Raw genomic sequence first — 6,116 nt, 5'->3', positions numbered from 1 at the left:
CCTGAAATCCAGACCCCCTTCCACCGTGGCAAGGGTTGGGCTGTACACGTGGTGTCCAGGCCCCTCATTAGAAGAGCTGCCTGCTGCAGCCCTGGAGTCCCTAGGCCAATACTTATTTCTGGCAATAATCATCAAGTATTTTGTAAGAGCCTTGGGTAATACAAGCAAATCTTTTAAAAATAGGCCTATATTGTCTCCCCAGATTCCTGGTGACTCAGGACACCGTACAGTAGCTGTGATTCACAGTGTAGGCACCGAAGGCCTGTGGGTGAGTCTTGGCAGCTGCTCTGCTCTCCCTCCTGGAAGCCAAAGAGTCACAGCCAAGGAGAGGAGGTACGCACACACCCCACACCCCCATTCTTCCGGAATGCCTGGGCTTCTCTGCCTTACAGTTGTGGCCAACCATCAAGAGCTTTGGGCAAGACAGCTCCAGAGCTGGGGTGGGGTGGGGAGGGAGACACACTGGGACTCTGGCAGCTGTGTGTGGGGGCAGAGGCCCACCCAAGTTCTGGGGGAAAGAGGAGAAGGGGTCCACGGGGGGGGAGGGTGCGAGGAGGGGATGGGGAAGCTCTCAGCTGATAGAGGCCCAGCCAAGAGTCTTGGGCTTCTAGCCCAGCCGGGCTGCTGAATCACGGAGGCCCCTTAATCTCCTGTGGAGTGCAGGCCCAGCTCCTAGAAGCCCAGGGGGCTTAGTGGTATTTGTGCAGCTATAGACACGGGGCCTGTGGGCTGGCACAAAGCCCTGCCAGGCTGTGGTTGGGGGGGGGCGGGGGAGCTGGGCAGGGTAGGAGACAACAGTGAGAGGTGGGCCGGGCCGGGCCCTCTGGAGAGACTGGGGTGGGCCTGGGCCAGCCTCTGACAGGAGGGTTAGTAGAAGGGATTGCCAGCAACAGAACGCGGGGGTGGGGGTACAGGGGGGAGCCAGGCACCCATGACGTCGTCCAGACGGCTCACCCAGCTCTAAGAAGACACGGGTCATGCACTTTTCCGTTTTCATAGCTGAGACAAAGACTTCAACTTTCTCAAAACGTACCAGATGTGCTGAGAGCTTTCGGGAGGCTAATTAGTAAGTACATTCACGGAAACTCTGGACCCCCTTAGAGCCCCCAACCCCTGCCCTCAGGGCCCAGGCCTCCCTTAACTCTCTCATCTCGGGGTGCCCGTGGGAGGTGGGAGTAGGGTGGCCCCTCTAGCTGCCCCCCCCCGAGGCCCTTCCAGCTGCCCCCCAGATGCCCAGGGAGCCAGCGGGGCTGGAGCAGCGGCTTATGCCACCTGAGGTGCCGCACGGACGGACGTGACCCTTGGCAAAAAGTGTGTGGGTGGAGACAACGTCATTCGAGATATTGTCGGGAGGGTGTCTCCGTCCTATACTGCCTGTTGCTCTGGGGCTTCCCGTGCATTTGGGGGGGGCCTCATCTCTGCCATTCCTGAGCTGTCACTGTCGCAGTAGACTTTTGGGAGTCCCCCAAATGATGACAGACTTGAGGGTCAGGCACTGAGTAGACAGGGATTTCTCAAGGCCTGGGGGCCCCAACTTTGAAATGTTGTTAATGAGCAGTCCCCACAAGGCGGGACAGGAGGAGGAGCCCCCCTGGTTTCCACGGCCAGTGAGGGGAGGGGGCCAGAGAGGCCAGGTCTCAGCCTGGACAGACGTGACCGCTCAGCTGACGAAGACACTTGGTCTTCTTTCCAGAGTCTGCAGGGACCCCCTCCACGGTCCCCTCCACCACGAGGTTGCCTGTGGCTGCCTCCCAGAGGCGGCGAGCCTGAAGGTGTGGCTGGGGAGGTGGCAGTGCGGCTGCAGTCGGCCTGCGAGGCTCACGGGGCAGAGAGGACCCTGGAGGGACCGAGTGGGCACGGAGGCCCCCAGCCGTGGCCGACTGCGGCACACACCAGCGGGGCGTGCGTCCGTCTGTCCGTCCTCCTGGCCCTGCAGTCCCGTGCAAACCCTGGGAGCAGCCTCTCTCAGCCACGTCTTACAATCGAGTCGCCCAAGGTGCGGGAACCCAGGCCCCACCCCCAAAGGTTCTAAGCTAATTGGTCCGGGCGAAACGGTGGCCCTGGCATGTTTTTTAAAAAGCATCCTGGGCTTGTGAACCAGGGAAGTAAACCACTTCCTTCGGGGTTGGAAGTACCCTCCACACGGGTGCCTGACGCAGTGAGCCAAGTGAGCGCGCAGGACGCGGAGCCCAGGGAGGGGCGTGCAAGTGCAGGGTGGGCGCCTCCTCCTCCGATGGCCCCCGGGTGCCGCCGCCCCCCACCTCGCTCTGCTCCCCCTCCGGCCCCGCGGGTTCCGTCCCTGGCCTGATTCGAAGATGTAACTCAGCCCCCTTGTCCCTGCCCTCTGGAGGCCCTAGGATGCGGTGGACAAAAGTGTCATGGGGCCAGGGGACCTGTCCTGAGAAGACACGGGCAGAAAACCGAAGAATGAACAGACCAAATCGTGACCTTAAGTGCTTTGCTGGTTTTTGGAACAAGAATGACACGACACGACTACTGGCTGCGAGACACAGCTTAGTCATTTCCACCAGCCACCACCCCCCCCCCCCCCGCCCCGATGCCAGGCCATAGCCGGCAACTCACTGGGGGGGACTGGATCCAGGGCCCTGGAGAGAGGGACTCAAGTCCTACAAACCAGTGTGTGTTCCTGTTGTGTGACAGTCACCGAGACAGAGTGTGGGCGGGACTCAGGGGCCCCTCTTGGGCGCTCATCCTTGGCCTCACCCAGAAATCGATCTCAGCAGCAGAGAATCAGAAGTCGGCACCAAGGCAGGCAGATTTTTTAGGGGCATGTGGAACCGATTAGTCTGCGAATGTGAGCTCAGGGCTCCAGGGACCGGCCCAGTGCGGGTTCCACGCTAGGCCAGATGCGTCCCTTGTAAATATAAGTGGCCTTTGTTCCCTCTGCCCAGCCTCCCCCACTCCTGGCCTCAGCACGGATCCGGGTCCTCCAGAAGGCAACCCCACCTGGCCTCGCCCGTGGAATCAGCGCCTTGAGCCCGCCACAGCTGCAACAGGGCATCATTGCGTGTTGTAGCCCAAAGTCCTTTGGGGGGGGCAGGGGGACAAAAGCCCTGGGCGCGGGGGCATGGCTGGGTTTTGCGGCGCTGTGTTGGCGCTTGGCCTGGTCCTAGCATCACCTCCTTCTGAGCCGCGACAGCAATGGGAGCTTCAGTAGGGTCCTGAGAGGAGGCTGGGGCCTGGGCTGCTGACCAGGCGGCAACGACCCCAGCCCACCACCCAGAGCCCTGGGGGCCACCTCCCCTCCCCGTACAAACCCCCAGATCCTGAACCCACTTCCTTCAGAATAAGAAACTGAGGTCCTAGGGAATCCCTGGGTGGCTCAGCGGTTTAGTGCCTGCCTTCGGCTCAGGGCACGACCCTGGAGTCCCCAGGATCGAGTCCCACGTCGTGCTCCCTGCGTGGAGCCTGCTTCTCCCTCTGCCTGTCTCTCTCTCTCTCTCTCTCTCTCTCTCTCTCTCTCTCTCTCACTGTCTTTCATGAATAACTAAATAAAACCTTAAAAAAAAAAACAACCAAGAACCTGAGGTCCGACTTCCTTCCGACCTGATGGCTTCAGCAGATCTGGGGGCCCAGGGCACCTGCCTCTTCTTGGGGCTCTGGGACGCTGGGGCCGGTGAGCACGTGCGCAGCCACCGGCGTCCCTAACGAACTAGGCCACTTTAGCTCAAGTTCTTTCTCTCCCCCTCTTGGTTTCTGCTGAGAGAAGCAGCATCAATGACCCATAAAACTCGAGAGTTTCTCCCCCTACCCGTCTGCTGGGGTCTATTAATCTCCTCCGATAGCCAGCAGCTAGCCCATCTGCGAGACACCTGGTCTTGATTTAATTAACGTGTAAAGCAAAAGAACATCAGGCAGGTAAAAATGTGTAATTAGCAATAGGCTCTCGAGCTTTTCTTTGCTGGTTCGCCCCTCTTCCCCTTTCCAGGCAGTGGGAGGGGATGGGAAGGAGCCAAATGCAAATACGGTTTAATTCCATCTTGAGTAATTACTCCAGAAAGCCCTCTAAAAAAATTGCTGGATGTTTAACTCAGCAATTTGAACTTGCATTTGGGAACATCATCACACTGTAAATGCTTTGATCTTTTTTACGCCTCTGTACATAAGGAAAACCAAGTACGCCTAATTCCTCGGCCGTGTTGTCATAAGCATTAGAAACCCTTGGCACGTGGCCAAGGCAGGAGGCTGGAGAGGGGCTGGCTTCGCTGGGGGAGGAGACAGCTGGATGCCTTGGAGAGGACATGGAAGAGGAGCCAGGGGCTGGAGTTCCACTCCTCCCACTCGGTGGCTCACAACACGATGCTGGGCAGGACATGCCCCCTCCTGACCTCTATTTCCTGGTGTTAAAATGAGGACATAGGGCCAGATGGTTTCTAAATATCAAAGCCTTCCCTCCCCCACACCCCCAAGCTCTGCCATTCTTTGCTTCTAGGAAGCACATTCCTTTCTCACCCCACAAACCCAGAGGTGAGGCAGGTGAGCCAGGGCAGAGGTAACCAAGTACAGAGAGACTTGCTCCGCAGGTTTGCTTATCAAAATGTTTAAGGAAAAGTTGGCCAGTTGTGGTCCCTTTGAACAGCGGTGTGCCTTGGATGCGGTGTAGAGCCTGTAGCCGCAGAGGAGAAAAAAATTGGTGTCTGGGGGGTTTGTGGGGCACCTGTGACCTCAGACTTAATCAGCATCACATGCTCAACCTATAACACTGAAAAACCACACGGGGTTTAGGCAATTGCCCAATTACACCAATGCCATTGGTTTCATGCTCTTGCATGCTCCACAGGGGAAGAAAAGCAGCCTGGCGCCCCTTCTCGTTCCCGTGGCCGTGGCTGAAATCTATTCATTCATTTCTTCAGTCAGGCATTCATTCAAAACATGCTAAGCATCCATAATGCGTGGGCCCTCCAGGGGTCCACCGGGCTACAGGGTCTCAGCTAAGTCATCTCCCTAGTGTTGGGTTCTCCTACCATTCTGGAGCCTTCCTCTTGAACGTACCTCTGATTGCTCTGATCTGAAACAGGATCAAGCATCCCCTTGGTCCTGGGTCCCCCGCGGCCCCATGGCTCTTCCGGACCACATGAGCTGGGGCTGACCCCACGGCTTCGGTAGGAGGCAGAGTCCAGGAGGGCCCTTCCATCTGCTCGGGTGACCACTGCAGCCCCGCTCCCCAGCCCGCCTTGCCATGACTGTTTGGTTTTGGTTCCCACTCGGAGGGAGGCCCCCACACGTGTGCCTACCTGCTGCCGTCCTAACCCTTCCTCGGCTGAAGACCTGAAGGGGAGCTGGGTGTGCAGTGCGGTCGGAGACGGAGGGGTGCTGGTGTGAGCAGTCCGGGGGGCCCGCAGCCTGTAGCCGTGCCCGGGACGTCTGGGGGCCGCGGGCAACCCGGGGGTACGGCTCCTCGGTGCAGCACAGCAGGCGGCTTTCTCTTTGTAATGAGCGTTTCCTGCGAACGGCCTTGCAGAACCTTCTGGGCTCCTGCCCGTTGGCTCTGCTGCAGGCGCAGCGATGCCAGCCTGGCGCCCTCCTCATTCCTGTGGCCGCGGGGCCACCCGCTGCCCCTCGGAGCCGCAGGTTACGGCTGATGCCAAGCACCTGCCCCAGGGCCCGGGGGGCAGGAGGGGGAAGAGCCAGCTCCCCCACTACGCACAGGAGAGGCGAGGCTGCCCGGCTCTGCAGTGCTTGTTGGGCAGCGACTTGGCCCCGGACGTGCTCAGGGAAATGGTGGGGTCCAGACCTTCCTGGGGGGTCACTGAGGTCACTCTGTGGCAGAGTGCTGTGTCCCCCTATGCCCACCCGGCCCCTCCTCGACTGAACGCTCGGTTGGCCCGGTAAGGCGGCGGCTAGCCCGGTGTCCTCCGCGGCTCGCGTGGCCGTGTCCCCGAGCTCGGGCCGGCGTGATGGGGGGAAGGCAAGGGCGACCCCTGCCCCGCCAGGCGGAAGGAGGCTCGGGCCGGGGCGCCTTCCCCTGCCAGCTGCACGGGGGGCGCGGGGGCCAGGTGGGGCAGCGGCGGGGAGACCGGGAGGACGGGGCGCGAACGGGGCCTGAGCCCTGGTGACTCGAGCGGGACCGTCTTATCAGCTCAGGGCTCTTTTGA

At 60.2% G+C, this 6,116-nt stretch overlaps 1 long non-coding RNA gene across 1 annotated transcript; it reads left to right on the top strand.

Annotated features, from left to right (window-relative positions):
- Nucleotides 1-241: 241 nt before the first annotated feature.
- On the top strand, nucleotides 242-3,495 carry LOC129503839 (uncharacterized). Its single transcript, XR_008663252.1, has 3 exons — nucleotides 242-333; nucleotides 1,000-1,066; nucleotides 1,694-3,495. It is a non-coding gene; the product is annotated as an uncharacterized LOC129503839 (long non-coding RNA).
- Nucleotides 3,496-6,116: the final 2,621 nt, after the last annotated feature.

The sequence above is a fragment of the Nyctereutes procyonoides genome, unplaced genomic scaffold (assembly GCF_905146905.1).
Source record: "Nyctereutes procyonoides isolate TBG_1078 unplaced genomic scaffold, NYPRO_anot_genome, whole genome shotgun sequence".
In the NCBI taxonomy this organism is placed as follows: domain Eukaryota; kingdom Metazoa; phylum Chordata; class Mammalia; order Carnivora; family Canidae; genus Nyctereutes; species Nyctereutes procyonoides.
The sequence above is the reverse complement of the archived record's forward strand: the minus strand, read 5'-3'. Positions and strand labels throughout refer to the sequence as shown.